The following is a 22,027-nucleotide window of genomic DNA, read 5'->3' on the forward strand; positions in this document are numbered from 1 at the left end:
AATGGGCCTTCGCACTTTGTGCAATTCCAACCGAGAGGAAGTGTGCAACTTGTGAGCGGCCATTGCGCGCGGCCGTTTCGATCGGCCATTGCGCGCGGCCGTTCTGATCAGCCATGGTGTCAGGTTCGGGAGTGAAAGATGGAGCAGGGCGACCAAGTGCAGCTTGGACCAGGGTTTATTGCAGGAACTTACAGACAGACTCGGTAAACAGACATAACTAACCAAACCAACAACAGAAACTGAACGAGATGTGAGACAAAGGGACCGGGTGACATTAGCAATGAACCGACAGGGGAGTGACACGGAGACAGGACTTAAATACAAGACTGGAAATGAGAGGCAGGTGAGAATGATCACACTGATCCTTGGAACACAGGAGGGGAGGGGCGAGCACACGGACAGACACTATCACAATTAGGACATGATTGGGGCGAGTCGTGACACATGGCGCGCAGTCGTTGCGCTCCTGTTGGAGCGTCGCTTTGGGAATGTCGCCCTCCGGCCAAAGCCCAAAAATAAATGAATGGGCCTTCGCACTTTGTGCAATTCCAACCAAGAGAAGTGTGCAACTTGTGAGCGGCCGTTGCGCGCGGCCGTTGCGATCTGCCACTGTGCGCAGCCGTTCCAATCGGCCATGGGGTGCAGTCGTTGCGCGCGGCCGTTCCAATGGGCCATTCTGCGCGGTCGTTGCACGCGGCCGTTTCGATTGGCCATTGCGTGCAGCCGTTGCGATCGGCCATTGCGCGCGGTCGTTACGCGCGGCTGTTCTGATCAACCATTACGCGCGGCCGTTGCAATCGGCTATTGCACGCGGCCGTTCCAATCCGACCACGCGATCCGACCACGCAACTGTAGCATGCCGGACTCATTATTGTCATAGCAACGTCGCAGACAAATTTGAGTTAATCCCCAGGCTAGAGAGGCTGATTTTTGTCATTTCCGTCCCACCGCGCAACCGCAGGATGCATTATTGTGACAGCGCCGTCAAATACACTTGGAAAATATTTTTTTCGGTTTCATCGGTCGGACTTTGTGCATTTTGCAAGAGGAGGGAAGGGGAGTTATTTAGCGGCCCTCCGGCTGACGAAATAAAGTGTCACGTACGGGTGCCACCTGTGACAGGACCACGCCCCCCTATCAGCGGAATTGCCGCCACCTGCCACAGCCTCATGGACAGCGCTATATATCAACGCCGCCAGCGCAGACCCGAGTGTCCGTCTGTCCAGTGATATTGTTTTACCCTCCGGTCCACGACAAACCGAAGTCCGTGAAGAATCGAAGAGGCAGCAGAACAGCTTGTTTTTCCCAGCCTGATCGCCCGCAATAAAGTCTCTATCGCTACGCACTTGGCTGCACTCTCCATTCCCTTACAGTAGAGACGGACCAACGCTATGCAGCCAGCGAACGAAGAGACGGCATTCGCCCGGCTGGAGTGGGCCGAGACCCCCATTAGCAGCCTATCCGCCGACATCCGGAACCTAATCGAGGTGGGGCAACGGCAGCAGGAGATGGCCCAAGCCCTCCAGAGTTTGTCAGTGGCTGCACCCCCGGCTGTCACGGCACCCCCGCCCCGCCCGTCGACCGAGGCCAGGATACTCGCGGACGTTCCCGAGCCCCGCCTCGGCAACATCGAAAGATTCAGCGGAGATCCCAAACACGTGAGGGCGTTCGTGACTAACTGCTGTATAATGTTTGATCTCCAGCCCATCACGTTTGCATCGGAGGCTGCCAAAGTCGGGTTCGCCCTAACCAACCTCACGGACAAGGCGCGGCTGTGGGGGCTGGCCGAATACGAGAGGGGGGCCCCGGCTTGTGACACGTTCGACGCATTCGCGGAGGAATTGCTCTGCTTGTTCGACCTGGGCTCTGCCGCCGAAGACGGCGCCGAGGAACTGGCGACGCTGCGTCAAGGTAGCCGATCGGTCGCAGATTACGCCCTCAAATTCCGGACCCTGGCCGGCAGCAGCGGGTGGAACGAGCCGGCGCTCGTCAGCACATTCCTCAACGGTCTCGCCGAGTACATGAAGGACGAGCTAGTTTCCCGCGATCGGCCGCGAACCCTGATGGACGCGATGAACTTGGCTGGATCTGGGAGGGGGGTCATCGAGTGACGGGGTGCCCATCAGGAGGCCGGGGCTCACGCGGCGTGGGGGGATCCGCGTGAGCTCGACCAGCACAGGCTCTCCCAGTCCCAGTACGCTCACGTTACAGAAACGTGTCCAGCTTGCGGCGGGCGACCGGAACGTGGCTGCCCTGGTGGATTCCGGGGCGGAGGGTAACCTCATGGACAGTTGCCTGGCACGCCAGTGGGGGATTAACTTCCTGCCTCTGAGCCTGCCCATTCCCGCACGCGCCATCGATGGCCGTCTGATCGGCGAGGTAGCCTTCGTGACAGAGCCAGTCAAGGTACTGCTCTCCGGCAATCACCACGAGACCATCCAGTTTTTTCTTCTTCCCCTCCCAGGACAGCAGCTCATTGTGGGGCACCCTTGGCTGCGGCAGCACAACCCGGTACTGGACTGGGAGGTGGGTGTGATTCGGCAGTGGAGCGAACGCTGCCATCGAACGTGGCTGAGGGCGGCCACCAGCCACCGGCCACCAGTGGTACCGGCGGTTTACCACAAACTCAAAGTGGTTTTTAGTAAGGCCAGGGCCACCTTCCCTTCCTCCCCACCTGTCTTACGATTGCGCCATCGACCTGCTGCCCGGCACCTTCCCCCCCAAGGGACGCGTCTACTCCCTGTCCGCTCCTGAGCACCGGGGCATGGAGGAATACATCCGGGAGTCCCTGGCGGCCGGCATCATACGGCCGTCCTCATCACCTGCGGGAGCGGGGTTCTTCTTCGTGGAGAAGGAGGGCACGCTCCGCCCGTGCATCGACTACCGGGGAGTAAACGCGATAACAGTTAAGAACCGATACCCCCTGCCTCTTCTGTCTTCCGCCTTCGAGTGCCTTCAGGGTGCCACCGTCTTCACTAAGCTAGACCTTCGCAACGCCTACCACCTGATCCGCATCCGGGAGGGAGACGAGTGGAAGACGGCTTTCAACACCCCGAGCGGCCACTACGAGTACTTGGTGGTTCCGTTTGGGCTCACCAATGCCCCAGCGGTTTTCCAGTCCTTAATAAACGATGTGCTACGAGACATGCTGGACAAGTTCGTGTTCGTTTATTTGGACGACATCCTCATCTTCTCCCGCTCGCTCCCTGAACACATCAAGCATGTTCGGACGGGGCTACGCCGCCTCCTGGAAAATTCGCTCTACGTAAAGGCAGAGAAGTGCGAGTTCCACGCCTCCTCTGTCAAGTTCCTCGGCTACGTGGTGCGCGAGGGATCCGTCGAGATGGACCCAGAGAAAGTGCAAGCGGTCACGTCATGGCCTGTCCCCGAGACACGCAAGCGGCTGCAACAATTCTTGGGGTTCGCGAACTTCTATCGCCGTTTCATCCGTGGGTACAGCACGGTGGCCGCGCCCCTCACCGCCCTCACCAGCCCCGCCTGACCGTACAAATGGACGGAACGGGCAGAACAGGCGTTTCAGGAGCTCAAGAGGAGGTTCACGTCCGCTCCCATCCTCCGAGTCCCCGATCCTGACCGGCAGTTAGTGGTCGAGGTGGACACCTCGAACGTGGGTGTTGGGGCGGTGCTGTCCCAACGCAGCTGCCAGGACGATCGCCTCCACCCGTGCGCCTTTTTTTCTCGCCGCTTGTCGGCCTCGGAGCGGAACTATGAACTATCGGCAACCGGGAGCTCCTCGCCATCAAGTTGGCCTTGGAGGAGTGGCGGCATTGGCTGGAGGGCGCCACCACGCCGTTCATCGTCTGGACCGACCACCGCAACCTGGAGTACATGAGATCGGCCAAGAGGCTGAACGCGAGGCAAGCAAGGTGGGCTCTGTTCTTTGACCGGTTTGAGTTCACTCTCTCCTACAGGCCGGGTTCCCGCAATGCGAAGGCGGATGCCCTGTCGCGTTCGTTTCCTGGCGGGGAGGAGGGACGGGGTCCGCCTCCCACTATTCTCCCGAGCTCGGTGCGGGTGGCGGCGCTGTCATGGGAGATTGAACGCCAAGTGGAAGCCGCATCACGCGATCAACCCGGCCCCAGCAACTGCCCGGAAGGTCGCCTGTTCGTCCCTGAGGACCTGCGCTCGTCCGTGCTGCAATGGGCACACGACTCACGCCTGGCCTGTCATCCCGGAGCTGCGCGCAAGAGGTACGTGGTGGCAAAGCGTTTCTGGTGGCCCACCTGGCAAGTGGACACCAGCAATTATGTCAGAGCCTGCTCAATATGTAACCGCTGTAAGACCTCCACTCGTCCTCCGGCCGGGCAACTCCAACCCTTGCCGGTTCCCCGGCGTCCCTGGTCTCACCTGTCCGTCGACTTTGTCACGGGCCTTCCCCCCCTTGGAGGGGAACACGGTGGTCCTCACGGTGGTGGACCGGTTCAGCAAAACGACGCACTTCATCCCTCTGCCTAAGCTTCCGTCCACGAAGCAGACTGCGTCCATCATGGTGCGGGAGGTGTTTTGTCGCCACGGCTTCCCACAGGACATCGTCTCGGACCGTGGCCCGCAGTTCGCGTCCACCTTCTGCGCGGAGTTCTGCCGACTCCTCGGCGCTACGGCCAGCCTCTCGTCGGGGTTTCACCCTCAGTCCAACGGTCAAGCGGAGCGTCTGAACCAGGAGCTGGGCAGGTCCCTCCGATGCATGGCCGCCGGGGACCAGTGTGGGTGGGTCCAACAGCTGCCTTGGGTGGAGTACGCCCACAATTTCCTCCCCAGCTCGGCTGCAGGACTGTTGCCCTTCCACTGCGTCTTTGGGTACAGCCACCCTTGTTCGCCCACCAGGAACGTGACACGACGTGCCCGTCGGCCCAGGCTTGTGTCCGCCGTTGTCGTCGTGCCTGGGCGAGGGCCCGGACCGCTCTTCTCCGTTCTGTTTCAGGCTACGCCCGCCAGGCAAACAAGCGCCGGTCGCCGGCCCCAGAGTACAGAGTGGGCCAGCGGGTGTGGCTCTCGACGCAGGATTTGCCGCAGCGAAAGGGATCCCGCAAGCTGGCGCCGCGCTTTGTTGGGCCGCTTCCCATCCAGAAGATGATCAGCCCGTCCGCCGTCCGTCTCCTCCTTCCGGAGTCCATGAAGGTACACCCCACGTTCCACGTGTCCCGTGTGCGGCCCGTCTTTGAGAGCGCATTGGCCCCAGCTCGTCGAGGGGGGCCCGGCTTACGGCGTCCGCTCCCTGCTCCGATCGCGGCGGCGCGGTCGTGGCTTTCAATACCTGGTGGATTGGGAGGGCTATGATGAAGGCGGCCTTGTCCGCCGGTGCCGGAGTCTTCTGCCCCTGCGTCCGTCGATCCTGCGTCCGACGAGGAATCGGACGTTTCGACGGAGTACTAACAGGTGAGACCAGGGACGCCGGGGAACCGGCAAGGGTTGGAGTAGCCCGGCGGGAGGACGAGTGGAGGTCTTACAGCGGTTACATATTGAGCCTGGTCGTCCGTGGGGTTGCCTTCCTCTGCCTTCTGATTTTTTTGTGTTTTAGTGCTATGGGGACGTCAGGAGCCGTCCCTTGTGGGGGGGGGGGGGGTTCTGTCACCCGTGACAGGACCACGCCCCCATATCAGCGGAATTGCCGCCACCTGCCACAGCCTCATGGACAGCGCTATATCAACGCCGCCAGCGCAGACCCGAGTGTCCGTCTGTCCAGTGATATTGTTTCGCCCTCCGGTCCACGACAAACCAAAGTCCGTGAAGAATCGAAGAGGCAGCAGAACAGCTTGTTTTTCCCAGCCTGATCGCCCGCAATAAAGTCTCTATTGCTACGCACTTGGCTGCACTCTCCATTCCCTTACATAAAGTAAATACGCCTCCCCTGACATCATGAAAAGGGGAAAAACAAATCCAATTGTTTTTATTATAAAGTCATTTTCCTTTTAATCACAATAATTTTGTATAATTTTGAACCAAAATCGCTAAATTTGTCTAGTTATTTTAAAACCGAAGACGATTCGCTCGGAGGAGCCATCCTGTCTAGCCTCCTCTGAGCAGTGGCGTAGCCAACCCGAGGCGAGCCGGGGCGGCGCCCCGGGTAGGACTCCCTGCGCCCCGGTTGAAAATAATCTAGCTTTTTCGATTCTTCATTTTCATGCCGTTTTTTTCTTTTGGTCTTGCGCGAATGTGCTTGCTCTATTCTATGTGCGCGATATTATCCATTCACCATTTGCCTCCTGGACCCGGATGTTGTTTTAGCGATCAGCGAACGGCGTGGGTGATGTTTGATTTTTTCATCCTGTGGGCGCGCGCCCCTACTGGAAAAATTCCTGGCTACGCCACTGCCTCTGAGGATAACGTAATCACACGGCTGCCGATGTTGACAGGCTATGCAGTTAGACTGAACTGCTCTCTGTCTTTATGTCGTTTAAATGTTCAAACACTGTGTCTATATTAATTAATTTCCATAGTTAAACTGGTGTGTATATAGTAGCTTGTATTTTTTGTCATCTGTCTGTAACGTCGTGTTTCTTTAGATCAGTGCTTCTCAATTATTTCCTGTAACGCCCCCCCCCTAGGAAGAAGAAAACATTTTGCGCCCCCCCATGTTATTAACATTAAAGGAAAAACAAAAAATAAATAAAAAAGAAAGATCAACTTACAATAAAGAATAACTTTATTAATAACAGTGTTTTTAGTCTGTAACAGAACAGATTCAAAGTGCTGCCGTAGAGCAAATACTCTTCCAGTGATACCGCCACCCCCACCTACTGCAGTGGATGTGTAATTACCCTTTAATCTAATACAGCCAAAAGAAAAACATGTTCCCGCGCCCCCCTTGGTATCGCACTACGCCCCCCCAGGGGGGCCCGCCCCACTATTTGAGAAGCACTGCTTTAGATGAACAAAACGGCTTTGAAAAGAGACTTTGCGGAGGCAACGAAAAGATGGTTCTCCAGCCTTATGGCAGGGGGCGCTAGTGATCCCGGGATGCTTCATGCGCCCACCTGTATAATAAGTGATCTCCAGTTCAAATTTACAGTGAACAACTGAGTAGCAGTCGTCAATTTATTTCGTTTTACATTCGGTCATTTTTTTCGTTTTTACATTTCGTTTTGCAATGGAGGATTACAAATCCAACCGATGTTCAACTATGGATTTTCGGTTGAAGCAGGATCTCATCAGTAAAGGAAGAGCAACTCCGGAGTTAAAAAGTTTGATTCGGACAACGAGACTTCGGAGCATGTCTTTTCAAACAGAGTGGTTTGCACGATCGAAAACAAGTTTTTGATTCCATGAGATTTATTGAGTGTTTTTATGAGTGAAGACTGCTGACATGGGATTTTAATTAAAATAGTGTGAGACGCTTAGGTGCTTAAGTTTGGGTCAGCTTTTAAAGGATAGTGATCTGGCAAAAGCCCATGACTACCACATGAGACTCAAGTCATAATTTGTCTCCCATGCGTACATACTGTCAGGTAGTCAATGATCTATGCTCTCAGGTAGTGATGGGAAAATTAGGTTTTATGAACCAGTTGTTGTATTCTTTGGCTCCTCTAGATAGCAATGTTGGTTTAAAGTGAGGGGTTTTAAGAAATGGCAAGTCAGTGGAATTTCATCTCTTCGGTGAAAAGAGTGCCATCTAGAGGACTAAGTAAACGCAACAACGGGTTCATGAATCATCTTGAAGCTTCATTTGCCCATCGAAAGCCATCCAAAGTGCCATTCTTTGGCTCTTCTAGATATAGCAATGTTGGTTTAATGCGAGGGGTTTTAAGAAATAGCAAGTCAGTGGAGTTTCAGCTCTTCGGTGAAAAGAGTGCCATCTAGAGGTCTAAGTAAACACAACAACAGGTTCATGAATCATCTTGAAGCTTGATTTGCTCATCATTAGTTTTCAGCTCTTTGGTGAACAGAGTGCCATCTAGAGGTCTAAGTAAACACAACAATGGGGTTATGAATCATCTTTAAGCTTCATTTGCCCGTCATTACCAATTGGTAAGAGAATTGCCTGCTCTTCAACAACCACATAAAGCTTACATCCACAGTGAAATTTGAACCAAACCTGAAGTAATAAATTCAGAACGCATGGACGTCCCTGGGTGGACTCAACCACCAACCTTTCGGTTTACAGCTGAATGCGCTAACCGATTGCGCCACAGAGACTTTTACAGTAGGCTCGATTCAGTTTTTAAAGGATAGTGATCTGGCAAAATCCCATGGAAAACATTACCACATGAGATTCAACTCTTAATTTTCTCCAATGCGCACATATTGTCATGTAGTCAATGATCTATGCTATCAGGTAGTGATGGGAAATGAAGTTTTATGAAACAGTTGTTGTATTCTTTGGCTCTTCTAGATAGCAATGTTGGTTTAAAGCGAGGGGTTTTAAGAAATGACAAGTCAGTATAATTTCAGCTCTTCGGTGAAAAGAGTGCCATGTAGAGGTCTAAGTAAACACAACAACGGGTTCATGAATCATCTTGAAGCTTCATTTGCCCATTATTAGGTTTCAGCTCTTTGGGGAACAGAGTGCCATCTAGAGGCCTGAGTAAACACAACAACTGGGTTGTGAATCATCTTTAAGCTTCATTTGCCCGTCATTACCAATTGGAAAGAGAATTGCCTGCTTTTCAACAACCACATATAGCTTCCATCTACGGGGAAATTTGAACCAAACATGAAGTAATAATTTCAGAAAGCATGGACGTCCCTGCTGGGGCTCGAACCATTTACCTTTCTGTTAACAGAACTTAGTACTCTGAGTTTGATTTAGCTTTTAAATGATAGTGATCTGGTAATATCCAATGCACGCGAGATTCAACTCATTAAATGTCTGATTCACAAAAGCTTGTAAAGAACAGTCAAAGTCAAAGTCTGCTTTATTGTCAATTTCTTCACATGCCAAGACACACAAAGAAATCAAAATTACGTTCCCACTATCCCACGGTGACAAGACATAGTACACAATATACATACAAGTAAACAACACAAACAAATAAAAACAAGAAGGCACAAACAGTGTATAAATAAGAGTGATGAATAAATAATAAATAAACAAATAACAATAAATAAGAGGAGCAAAAATGGAGCAAGTGTGCATACAGCATACAGTCACATAGCGCAAAAGTACAGGACGCTACACAGAAGGGGGGAGAGAGTTCAGGATCCTAACAGCCTGGAGTATGAAGCTATTGGTGAGCCTGGTGCTGCGGGAGCGCAGGCTCCTGTACCTCTTCCCAGAGAGCAGAAGATCAAACAAAGAGTGAGCGGGGTGACTCACATCGCTCACAATCGTGGTCGCTTTGCGGGTGAGATGGGAGGTATAATTGTCCTTCAGGGAGGGGAGTGAACCACCAATAATCTTACCAGCCGTGTTCACTATGCGCTGCAGGGTCTTCCTGTTGTATTCAGTGCAGCTACCACCCCAAACAGCGATACAATTGGAGAGGACCCTCTCAATGGTGCCACGGTAGAATGTAGTCATGACGGCCGGAGGAGCACTAGCTCGCCTGAGCTTCCGCAGGAAGTACAGGCGGCGCTGAGCTTTCTTCGCCCAACACCGTGTTGGTGGACCAGGAGAGATCCTCACTGATGTGCACCCCCAGGAACCTGGTGCTGCTCACTCTCTCCACCACAGCACCGTCGATGGTCAGCAGCAGGTGTTGGGTGTGACCCTTCCGGAAGTCAACAACAATCTCCTTGGTCTTGTTGACGTTCAGCAGGAGGTTGTTGTCCCTGCACCACGCGGTCAGAAGGTCAACCTCCAACCTGTACTGAGTCTCGTTGCCCTTGGTGATGAGACTCACCAGAGTCGTGTCGTCAGCAAACTTCACTATGCGGTTGTTGCTGTAGGTTGCAGTGCAGTCATGCATCAGCAGGGTGAAGAGCAGCGGACTGAGCACGCAGCCTTGGGGGCCCCCGTGCTCAGCGTGATGCTGGCGGAGATTTTGTCGCCAACACGTACCACCTGAGGCCTCTGACAGAGGAAGTCCAGTAGCCAGTTGCAGACGTAGGTACTGAGGCCCAGCTTGTCGAGTTTGCAGATGAGTTGTTGCGGCACAATGGTGTTGAAGGCAGAACTGAAGTCCCAGTTGTTAGGGGTTACAGATTATCTTGATTGCATGATTATGTTGGAATGTAACCTGTAATAAATAACCTAGCTATATTAGTTTTATGCTTATGTTGGAATGTAACCTGTAATAATTAACCTAGCTTGTCCTGTCCTACACAACATCGTAAAACACCCCATGCTATGCTTTGACTAGAGGTCAAGGGCTTCAACTCCATCTTGTCCATTCTCACCCCCACCCTGTTTCGCTCAATGAAAATGCTCTTGCACGAGGCCTGAGTCAGACCTCATTCGATCATTGCTGTACACAGCGACGGATGACTCTCCATTTGCAAGTGCTTAAAAAGGGCATACTGTCTCCCGTGTGGTTCTTGCAAGAATAAGTTAGAGTGAGCACCACTCTAACATTTTGGTGCCGAAACCCAGGACCCCTCATACCCGCCATCTGGCTGATGGAGGATGACACGCTGTACACCGTCGACGGGCCTTCGTCTGACAGAGGTGGATTGACGGGATCCGGCAGTGCAACGAACCAGGGGACAAGTAAGTTAAAGCCCTAAAGTTGTGTGATTGTGTTGTGAAACGCGTAAAAAGTTAAAGGTGCACGAGAGATACGGCTTTGGTTTGTCCGAGCTATGAGATATACGGCTTTGGTTTGTCCGAGCTATGAGATATACGGCTTTAGTTTGTCCGAGCTATGAGACATACGGCTTTGGTTTGTCCGAGCTATGAGAAATACGGCTTTGGTGTGTCCGAGCTATGAGATACGGCTTTAGTTTTTCCAAGCCAAGAAACAGCTGGGATTCTAGTCCCAGTGGAAGGAACGGCCTAAGAAAAAACAGAGCTTCTTTTTCCTAATTGAAGAAGGGCTTAGATTCTTCTTTTTGTCCCTTTTTTCCAAGCTGTGTGGGAGGGTTTTACACTTCTTTTTAGGCATGATAGGCCTAAAAATAAAAAAGCGCTGGAGTTTGTGTGGTTGAGTGTGAGTGGTAGGATAAATGGGCTACAAAGAGAATTTGTTGAAAGGTCAATTTAAACCTGCATTGAGGATCCTCAAAGAAAAAAAAACTTGAAAAAGAAGTTGTAAAAACTAAAACTACTAAAATTAAGATGGGAAATAGGAACAATACATCTCGAGCTCTAGCATCTCTAGATCTCTAGAAGGAGATGAGAAGTTCATGGCGAGTAGATTTCTTAATTGTATGCAAAACATGCCGAAGTGGAAGAAACAGTATGGATTAGAAGGAAAGTTGAAAGTTGAAATGTGGAATGTTGTGGTAGAACCTTTGGAGGAGAGTGTGGCTAGGAAGCCAAAGGGATTGAGAAAGGAAAGAGCGAGAAGTGCATTGTACGAGAGTGTGGTCGAAAGCTTCACAAAGAGATGAGAACAAATTCTTGAACAAAACATAGAAAGATGAAAACTAATGAGGTCAGAAGTGTTTGTCAGACCAGAACACAATACGGCCCCAGTGCACAGGTGCAAGGCCGCTGCTCAAGCCACGGCTCAAGCAAAGGGACAAGAGGCGCTTCCGCTCCTATGCAAATCATGTATCCAAATTTAAAGGACCTGAAGCCTCCCCCATATGACAGCAAAATATATATATATTTTTTAGATTATTAGAGCTCCTGTCCATACAAGAAGTATGACAATGCTGTTTGTATGCCCAATGACAAATGACCAGAGATCAAATTGTGTGCACACCAAAGTTAAAATTTGCAAATCAAGTGGTAAATAAATGCAACTTGCTTCTAGAAGATAAATAAAAAAATAGAATGTGCTGTCCTCGTGTGCGTGGGAGGGACCAACTCATGATCGACTGCAGGAAATGGCCAGCCTGTGATGAATCATTGGTGCTGGGACCTACCTTTCGCGCGCGAGAGCTGTGCATGTGTTAAAATGATGAAAATTGGCTAAACTTTTAGTGTAAAGAAATTTGCTAGACGGTGGTCTATCCAATTTGCACCGCAGAACAGAAATGATTTTGAAAGATAAAAATGAGAGGAAGAGAGAGAAATCTGTTTGCAAGCAGAAACTGATCCACACTAGTGCATGTTGGTGTCAAGCCCTCATGAGAAATTCGGAAAAAAAAACGACAGAACATGCTTTCAAGAATTGGAAGAAGCAAAATTGTGAATTTAAGACATTGCAATGCTACATTTAATAGGAATAATTGACTGGTTGTGTTATAAGATAAGACAAACTTCTATATGCGAGCTAAATCTGAGCGATTGAGTTATTTAAATTTAAAAACAAAGAAAAAATTCTGATTAATTTGCCAGCAGTGTTTTTTGTGTTGAGTTTTTTTTGGGATTGGTGGATTGTTCTATCAGAAACCTTGAGTTGAAAATGGTATATGAATGTTGTGTGGGGGACTTGGATAAATTGGGACCAATGTGATGGCAAGACTCCTTTTTGGAGACTGTGTGTGAGATGCAAATGAGCATTGATGAATGATTGCCTCAATGAAAGGAAAATACAGGTTGAATGGTTGAAGTTGTTGGCGACTACTATGGAAAATTAGTAGAGCGACTTTGAAGAAAGAGTGATTTTAAGTAAGTTAAATGCTAAGGAAAAAAAAGAGGTTGCTTTTGGATTGATAATTAACTAGAGAACAAACTGGAGAACCAGTAACACATGCACAAGATGTGTGAACTGGGAAATTGAAAAGCGTTTTGGAAAGAAAGTCAAATTAAATGACGATTAAATCATATGTAGTAAAGAACACATCTTCCAAAAAAGTTGAAAATGGCATATGAATGTTGTGTGGGGGGCTTGGACAAATTGGGCCCAATGTGATGGCAAGACTCATTTTTGGAGACTGTGAGATGCAAATGAGCATTGATGAATGATTGCCTGAATGAAAGGAAAATACAGGTTGAATGGTTGAAGTTGTTGGCGACTACTATGGAAAATTAATAAAGCGACTTCGAAGAAAGAGTGATTTTAAGTAAGTTAAATGCTAAGAAAAAAAAAGAGGTTGCTTTTGGATTGATAATTAACTACAGAAAAAACTGGAGAACCAGTAACACATGAAGAAGATGTGTGAACTGGGAAATTGAAAAGCGTTTTGGAAAGAAAGTCAAATTAAACGATGATAGAATCATATGTAGTAAAGAACACATCTTCCAAAAAAGTTTGACAAAGTGTGAGGCATGGGCGTTGCCAAGCCTCAGAAGGAGTGAGTAGGACAGATAGTGAAAGATAGTAATAATACAACACTTTACGACATAGGGATTCTCTAATACATTTGGTGTCATACTGTAGTAATTTTTTATTCTGGTATCATGCAATGTATATTTCACTAGTGAGCCTAAGTGTGACCGGGTCATCTTCGGGTCAGGTTCGTGCGGGATTGTTTGGGGCTTGGTCCTGGAACGTAGACTCATTGGCACCAGACACATCTGGTTTCCATTAGCAACTGACAAGATATACACTGTGTAGAGTTGGGGAGGCTGACTGGGGGGTCATAGATCATCCAACAGCCCCGTGTGCGCGTACCCGAGTGAAGGGAAGCATGGGGTTTTAGGGCCAGAGTAGACAAAGGGACTCGACATCTTGGCTATGGCGCGAGACACTTCTCTCTGACATCGCTTGAATAAAAATATCAAAAGTATCATGACAATTGCCTAACATTAGCTTACCGTTTTTTTTCATGTATAATGCGCAAAATTTAACTAATTTATTGTCCTAAAATCTGGGGTGCGCATTATATATGGGTACAATTATTATTTTTTTTTTTTTGAAGAAACTCTCCCTCGAAATAAAACTTGAAATCACCTTTCTTCTTGTTTGTTATCAATCGCGCATCGCATTCAGCCATCCTGCCCAACACACTTAGTCAGTAAAGTTCATAATTGACGACACATCGTTTGATGCGATGGTGCAATCCTTGATGGTGTGTTATTGTCAAATATTGTTTGTTTTTTAATCTCCATCGCAAACCGGATATCATACGGAGGCCGCCATTACAGATGCGCAGAACGGATGCGCAAGACACGTCAGCTATATAAAGAGCGAGACTTCAGTTCTCTACCTAAATGCGTATACTTTATTTCACAACACTTTGCCTTGTTCCTTTCTTCTCTGCTGTTCACTTCAAACACGCTCCATACGAACACAATGCTCTCGTATCAGACGCTTGCGCGATCACCTGCTCGTTTGCTGTCACAATGTACCCGACACAAATCCGAAACATTTCTTCGCTATCGAGTTTGCTAGCGCATGCGCAGTGATACTGACCGGGAGAATAACATCCGGTTGTTCCCAAAGATGATATTTTTTCTGAAATAATTTTACGTTTACGGACTTAAGTAGGAGTCAAAATTTGGGTGCGTATTATACATGGGTACAGGCTTTTTTCCAGCATCGACATGCCATTTTTAGTGTGCGTATTATACATGGGGCCGCATTATACATAGAAAAAAACGGTACATGTAACATCATGTTACTTTCTAAACCCACATGCTTCTAAAAGTAAAAACGTACCTTCTGTTTCAGTGCATCTCATAGTTTCATGGCCAAAAGTACATGATGGAAGAACTAAATAAGATAGAAGAACTAAAAAAAAAATACCTCGAAAGATGATAAGGAATCACCGGGCCCTTACAGGGAGTTACTCATTTCATCAATGGAAGCCATCAGTGACGTGCAGTGAGGTTCATGACTGGAGAGGCACTGACATCACCCCCCAATCCCAGGTTGAATTTGTCCGTGTCACCTAACCGTGTCACAAAAAAGGTTGAGGAACGCTGCTTGAGAGTCGGTAAATATTTTCGCGGACCGGCCTTAATATAAATAAATAAATAATACATTCATATAAATAAATAATACATTTATTATAAATATATAAATACAATGAAATAAAATGATACGACTGGCATAAAAACAAGTATAAATGACTTCAAAAACTCACCATTACGTTGAATTAGTGGGAGCACTGAGGTTGTTTCTCAGAAACGAACCGGTCCCATCTCGGCGTAATCGGAGACAATGACACCCGAAGTGGTTAAGGTTTGTCTTTTAATACAGGATGCTTGGTCTCCAATGTGCCGAAGCAGTTTTGAAGGCTTCATTGCCTCGTTAGCTAGCCTGTTGCTTGGCGCGTCAGAGCCAACTGTGGCGATAAATCCATATTTTAAGTAGGACTCCAGAAATTTTCTTTTAAATGCAGCTTTCCTTTTCTTAGAAGTCAAGCCTCTTCTTCCGTCTCCTCAATGAGCTTTTTTCCCTTTCCGAAGAAGCTTTCCAAACATTTCTTGCTCATATTTGCTTGCTAACTGAGGTGACATGTCACGTGACCGATACAAGCGTCTTGACCTGAAACGACGATTGTAATTGGGAGAGAATCGCCAATTTTTTTTATATTTTTCAAAATAAATTCTTACTCATTGTTGCTAGCTTTGCGGACTCGACTGGGGAAACATAACACGTGACCGGCACGAGCGTCTCAAACTGAATTAACTGATCGTCGATACATATATATATTTTTTTCTGTGCGGCTTGGCGGCCCGGTACCAAGTGACCCATGGACCGGTAAACAACGCCGCGTGTGTGCTTTGCCGATGACGTCGGACTCGTCGTCAATTGCAGTTCAAATTATTCCACAGTCCCATATAATCATAAACAACAATTTTATCAAACAATCTCTGTCACTCCAAGTCATTAAATCCCGTGATCGAATCCTTTGTCCTTTATGTAAAACACGCCGCGTGTGTGCCACGCCACTGACGTCAATTCCAGTTCAAATTACAGTAATCCCTTGCTTTATTGCGGTTCGTGTATCGCGGTTTCACTACATTGCGGATTTTTTAATTTTTCCCATTACAAATAAGGGAAAAAATGAATCCGTTCCAAGACAAAAAAAACCCCGCCTTTTTTAAGCATTTTTTCATTTGCGCATTTTTGTCTAATCGCGCAACTGCAGCGCACCGCCGAATGCGCAACCGAAGCGCTCCGCCGACCGCACAACTACACCGCGCTGGTCGCATTATTGTGACAGAGCCGTCGCTAAAATTTTGAAAATATTTTTAAAGTCCTGATCTACTTTCCAAAATCTAAGTGGACCTCAGTGCGCAGGGAGCTTAATTTGGTCCGATCGCGCAACTGCAGTGCGCCGGGCACTCACTGTCACATTGCTTTAAGAGCGTCTTTGTGTTTTAGGATGACTTTACTGCTCCCACTTGCTTTCTTTGGAGGCATGATTAGGGGTTAATACAATCCACAAAGTAATGAAAATACGATAACGAACGGAGGCAGTCGGCATCCGGGCCGCGCGGTCGGGTTTTCTCCTGTCCTTTCGGCTCATCTCGTGAGGTTCGACCTCCGAATTTTGTTCGACAACCGAAGCAAAAATCTCGAATTTTTCGTTCGAATTCCGATTTGTTCGAAAACCGGGCCGTTCGAAAACCGAGGTTTGACTGTAATAATTTTTATTCATAATTTGTAATATACTGATTAGAAAGCTGTGTCGGATTGGTGGCAAGGACTTGAGGACTTGCACAAACAAGATCATGGACAGGTTTGAATACACATTCAAGCTTAAGACATACTATACCGTATATTGGAACAGACAACAGTGGACGGTAACAACGTGGCAGTTTTCTTTCTCCTGTTGCAGACTCTTCCCTAATGATGTAATGTCACATTTCAATATGCATGGTGCATGGCATCATGGTAAGATGGCCTTTAAAAAGACTGCCTTCTATGAGATCGTCAAAGGTCCATCCATCCATTCATTTTCTGAACCGCTTAGTCCCCACGGGGGTCGCGGGCGTGCTGGAGCCTATCTCAGCTGTCACCGGGCAGTAGGCGGGGGACTCCCTGAACCGGTTGCCAGCCAATCGCAGGGCACACAGAGACAAACAACCATTCGCACTTGCACTCACACTCACACCTAGGGACAATTTGGAGTCTTCAATCGGCCTACCAAGCATGTTTTTGGGATGTGGGAGGAAACCGGAGTGCCCGGAGAAAACCCACGCGGGCCCGGGGAGAACATACAAACTCCACACAGGGAGGGCCTTAGGTGGAAGTGGACCCGCACCCTCCTGACTGTGAGGCGGACGTGCTACCCAGTGCTCCACCGAGCCGCCTATCGTCAAAGGTCATTTTAAAAAAATAAACAGTTCAGTTGTTATTTGAGGATTATGCTATGTTAGTGTGACTGATGTTGCATGTTTTTTGAGATGTACATTGTTGAGCAAGGAAAACAAAGATGTGGAGTAACATTTGACTCTTTATTGGCAAGATCTTGGGTTGTTTAATGGCGGCTAGTACATGAGGCACGGCAGCAGATAAAACAACAATCCCCATTCTCTAACTCAGAAGGTTTTATACTGTACAGAAAAGGCGGAAAACGTCACCTGACCATTTGGTGCCTATGTGTATTGGGAGGTTACGTATGTGTGCGTGTGTGCATGTGTGGATGTGCGTGCGTGTGTGTGTTTCTGTGTGTGTGCGTGTGTCTGTGTGGATGTGTGTGTCTGTGTGTGTGTCTGTGTGTGTTTGTTTGTGTGCACGTGTGCTAGTTTGTGCGTGCATGTGCATTTGTGTGAGAGAGAGAGAAAGAGAGAGAGAGAAAGAGAGAGAGAGAGAGAGAGAGAGAGAGAGAGAGAGAGAGAGAGAGAGAGAGAGAGAGAGAGAGAGAGAGAGAGAGAGAGAGAGAGAGAGAGAGAGAGAAAGAAAGAGAGAAAGAGCAGTCCAAAAGATTACATTTAACATTGCGGTAAGGTGAACATTATCTATCAATTCATTTATTTTTGTTATTTATTGATTGATTAATTTATTTTTTGCAGGATCATGATTTAGTTAATTCAAAATGTATGGAAACATTTTTTACTGCTATTGCAAATTACATTTCTGAATTGATCAACTGTATCCGTGATTTTTTGTTGCACCATTTCTAAAACTCATTTATTGCGAAACCACTCACAAAGTTTGTTAAATTATTAGGACAAAAACTGCTTAGTACTGAATTTTAAATCTTATAGTACACACATCGAGTGCTATGCACTTTTTGAAGAATAGTAACCACAAGTTACTGCTTATATTCAACTTCCAAACGGTCAATGCACTCCATGCAAAATTATCCACATGTATGGATGGCTATTAATTATGCTATCATGTGACTGTCTAACCACACTTTTGCAGGTGAAAACGATGTTTATTAGTTCACTTTGTACGAAACTTGCAATTAACCTGAGCAGTAGAAAAAAAAAAACGTAGAGAACAGTGGAGGGAGCAGGCAGAGTGAAGAAGATACCAAGGTGAGGAAGCAAGAGGGAAAGGAAGATGAGGACCGTCATCCTCACCTAAACAAAGATTTGAAGAGTTAAGCAAATTTTTTTTTCTATTTTTGTGATGGGTTTTGCAAAATTTGGCCAATAGTTACTGTACCAAAAAATCGGCTTAAGCCATTCGAAAAAATTGTCGGCAAAGACAGTCACCACAAATATCGTTCAAAAGATTCATTCATCGTTTTCCTGGGGCCTGCGTGGGTTTTCTCCAGGTATGCAGGTTTCCTCCCAAATTCAAAAAACATGCACAGTAGGTTAATCGAGCAGTCAAAATTGTCCAAAGGTGTGATTATGAATGTAAAAGTTTGTATGTCTATGTGTGCTCTGTGATTTGCTCGCGAGCAGTCCAGGGTGTACCCCACCTACAGTCAGTCCAAAAGACTGCTGGGAAAGGCTCTGGCATCCTGTGACCCTTGTGAGAAAGATTTTATTTTCTTTAATTAAATTCAGTTAAATTATTATTAAATTGAAATACATTTGATTTTATTAGACTTACAGTAAGACAATTGTAGTCGTCACCTGGTACAGCATCTGTGTGACGAGCTATTTAAAACAGAGCATAATGTTGCTACCGTTTTTTTCCATGTATAATGCGCCCCCATGTATAATACGCACCTTAAAAAGGGCGTGTTGATGCTGGAAAAAAGCCTGTACCCATGTATAATACGCACCCAAATTTTGACTCTTACTTAACTCCGTAAACGTAAAATTATTTCAGAAAAAAGTTCATCTTTGGGAACAACCGGATGTGATGTTATTCTGCCGGTCAGTATCACTGCGCATGCGCTAGCAAACTCAATAGCGAAGAAATGTTTTGGATTTGTGTAGGGTACATTGTGACAGCAAACGAGCAGGTGATCGAGCAAGCGTCTGATACGAGAGCATTGCGTTCGTATGGAGCGTGTTTGAAGTGAACAGCAGAGAAGAAAGCGCATCTGTAATGGCGGCCTCCGTATGATATCCGGATTAAAAAAAAAGAAAAAAAATTGTACCCATGTATAATGCGCACCCCAGATTTTAGGACAATAATTTAGTTAAATTTTGCGCATTATACATGGAAAAAACGGTATATTATAATCAGGAGATCTGTGTTTTGGATTTAAAGGTGTGAAGCTGCAGGGTTGAGTGGAGCCGTGGAGGTGTGTGGCTAAATTTATTTGCTCTTGAACGTAACCGCTGCGATACAATCATTTAATAATGTGTTACTGATCTGATTCACTGCTCCCTCTTTTCATTCACTCTCTATCTCGCTGCACCCGGTCACACAGTGTGCTGTGTAGCGTATGAATGAGTAACTTAGTTTGCAACCTTTACAGAATCATTTATTATCCGCAAGGCCTTTCAGGTGAAGTGAATCAATTTGCATTTTTGGAAGGTGGGTAGAGGTAGTCTGAGTCTTACTTTGATTCAAGCAAAACCCATCTGTTCCAAGTGCAAGTGACAGCATGTTGAAACCCACTGAAGGTGTGTTACTACTGCATTACTCATTTTAGCATTCTAGTCTAGTATTCAAAGATTAATGTGTTTTTTTGGTAACAAAACTAAGTAGGAAAAATGTTCAACTGTAGAATGTTCATCTTCAGGAAAGATAATCAGGAAATAAACAATTACCAATAGGCTTCAGCAGTAAGCAACATGAAGCACAAGTAATTGATTACCACACCAAATACACAATAACAATATTTCAGCCTTGATACTATACCTGCATGAAATACCGCGATTCCATTACTGAAACATGTCTACTGTCATTAACAGGACAGGACGATCAAATGGGACGCAAACAGTTTTATTGAGGTCGGTCAAAACTCCTCAGAGAGAGTTGGCATCCATAGCGTCGTCATTGGACGGCTCTATAGACTTTGCCTTGTCCTCTGAAGCAGTGTCGGACGGCAGTACTGAGTCGGGTTCCAGGCCGGGGTCGGGTGTGGACGCAGGCCCTGAGGAGAATATAGAGACAGGCACAGGAACAAGAGGGAGCATTGGGTCGCTCGACGAGCAGTCCATTCCCGCACGCGCCATTGATGGCCGTCTGATCGGCGAGGTGGCTTTCGTGACGGAACCAGTTAAGTTACTGCTCTCCGGCAATCACCACGAGACCATCCAGTTTTTTCTTCTTTCCCTCCCGGGACAGCAGCTCATTCTGGGGCACCCTTGGTTGCGGCAGCACATCCCGGTGCTGGACTGGGAGGTGGGGGTTGTTCGGCAGTAGAGTGAACGCTGCCATCGGACGTGCCTGAGGGCGGCCACCAGCCCACTCGGTAGAGCCCCGCCCAGGTACAGTCCCGACATCTCCACTGTACCAGCAGTGTATCACGAACTCAAAGAAGTTTTTAGTTAAGCCAGGGCCACTTCTCTTCCTCCACACCGGTCTTACGATCGCCATCGACCTGTTGCCCGGCACCTTCCCTCCCAAGGGACGCGTCTACTCCCTGTCCGCTCATGAGCGCCGAGCTTTGGAGGAATACTTCCGGGAGTCCCTGGCGGCCGGTATCATACGGCCGTCCTGTTCACCTGCGGGAGCGGGGTTTTTCTTCGTGAAGAAGAAGGAGGGCACGCTCCGCCCGTGCGTCGACTACCGGGGAATAAACAAGATCACTGTGAAGAACCGATACCCTCTGCCTCTTCTTTCTTCCACCTTCGAGAGCCTTCAGGGTGCCACCATCTTCACGAAGCTGGATCTTCGCAACGCCTACCACCTGATCCGCATCCGGGAGGGAGATGAGGGAAAGACTACGAGTACTTGGTGGTTCCGTTTGGGCTCACCAACGCCCCAGCGGTTTTCCAGTCCTTGATAAATAAAGTGCTACGAGACATGCTGGACAAATTTGTTTATTTGGACGACATCCTCATCTTCTCCTGTTCGCTCCCTGAGCACATCAAGCATGTTCGGGCGGTGCTGCGCCGCCTCCTGGAGAATTCGCTCTACGTGAAGGCAGAGAAGTGCGAGTTCCACGCCTCCGCTGTCAGATTCCTCGGCTACGTGGCGCGTGAGGAATCCATCGAAATGGACCCTGGGAAGGTGCAAGCGGTCACGCCATGGCCTGTTCCCGAAACACGCAAGCGGCTGCAACAGTTCTTGGGTTTCGCGAACTTCTATTGCCGTTTTATCCGTGGATACCGCACGGTGGCCGCGCCCCTCACTGCCCTTACCAGCCCCGCCTCCCCGTACAAATGGACGGAACGGGCAGAACAGGCATTTCAGGCGCCACCACTCCGTTCATTGCCTGGACCGACCACCGCAACTTGGAGTATCTGAGATCGGCCAAGAGGCTGAACGCGAGGCAAGCACGGTGGGCTCTGTTCTTTGACCGGTTTGAGTTCTCTCTTTCCTACAGACCGGGTTCCCGTAACGCGAAGGCAGACGCCCTGTCGCGTTTGTTTACTGGTGGGGAGGAGGGACAGGATCCGCCTCCCACTATCCTCCCGAGCTTGGTTCGGATGGCGGCTCTGTCTTTGGACATTGAACGCCAAGTGGAAGCCGCATCACGCGATCAACCCGGCCCCAGCAACTACCCGGAGGGTCGCCTGTTCGTCCCTGAGGGCCTGCGGTCGTCCGTCCTGCGCACGACTCACGCCTGGCCTGTCATCCCGGAGCTGCACGCATACCTTGAGTTGGAAATGGTATATGAATGTTGTGTGGAGAGCTTGGATGAATTGGGACCAATGTGA

At 48.2% G+C, this 22,027-nt stretch overlaps 1 non-coding gene and 1 pseudogene across 1 annotated transcript; one reads left to right on the forward strand and one right to left on the reverse strand.

The window, feature by feature from the left end:
• Positions 1–1,391: 1,391 nt before the first annotated feature.
• LOC133163372 (uncharacterized) lies at positions 1,392–21,708 on the forward strand (annotated as a pseudogene).
• On the reverse strand, positions 8,082–8,154 carry trnay-gua (transfer RNA tyrosine (anticodon GUA)). Its single transcript has one exon. It is a non-coding gene; the product is annotated as a tRNA-Tyr (tRNA).
• Positions 21,709–22,027: the final 319 nt, after the last annotated feature.

The sequence above is a fragment of the Syngnathus typhle genome, linkage group LG1 (genome assembly GCF_033458585.1).
Source record: "Syngnathus typhle isolate RoL2023-S1 ecotype Sweden linkage group LG1, RoL_Styp_1.0, whole genome shotgun sequence".
NCBI classification, from domain to species: Eukaryota; Metazoa; Chordata; class Actinopteri; order Syngnathiformes; family Syngnathidae; genus Syngnathus; species Syngnathus typhle.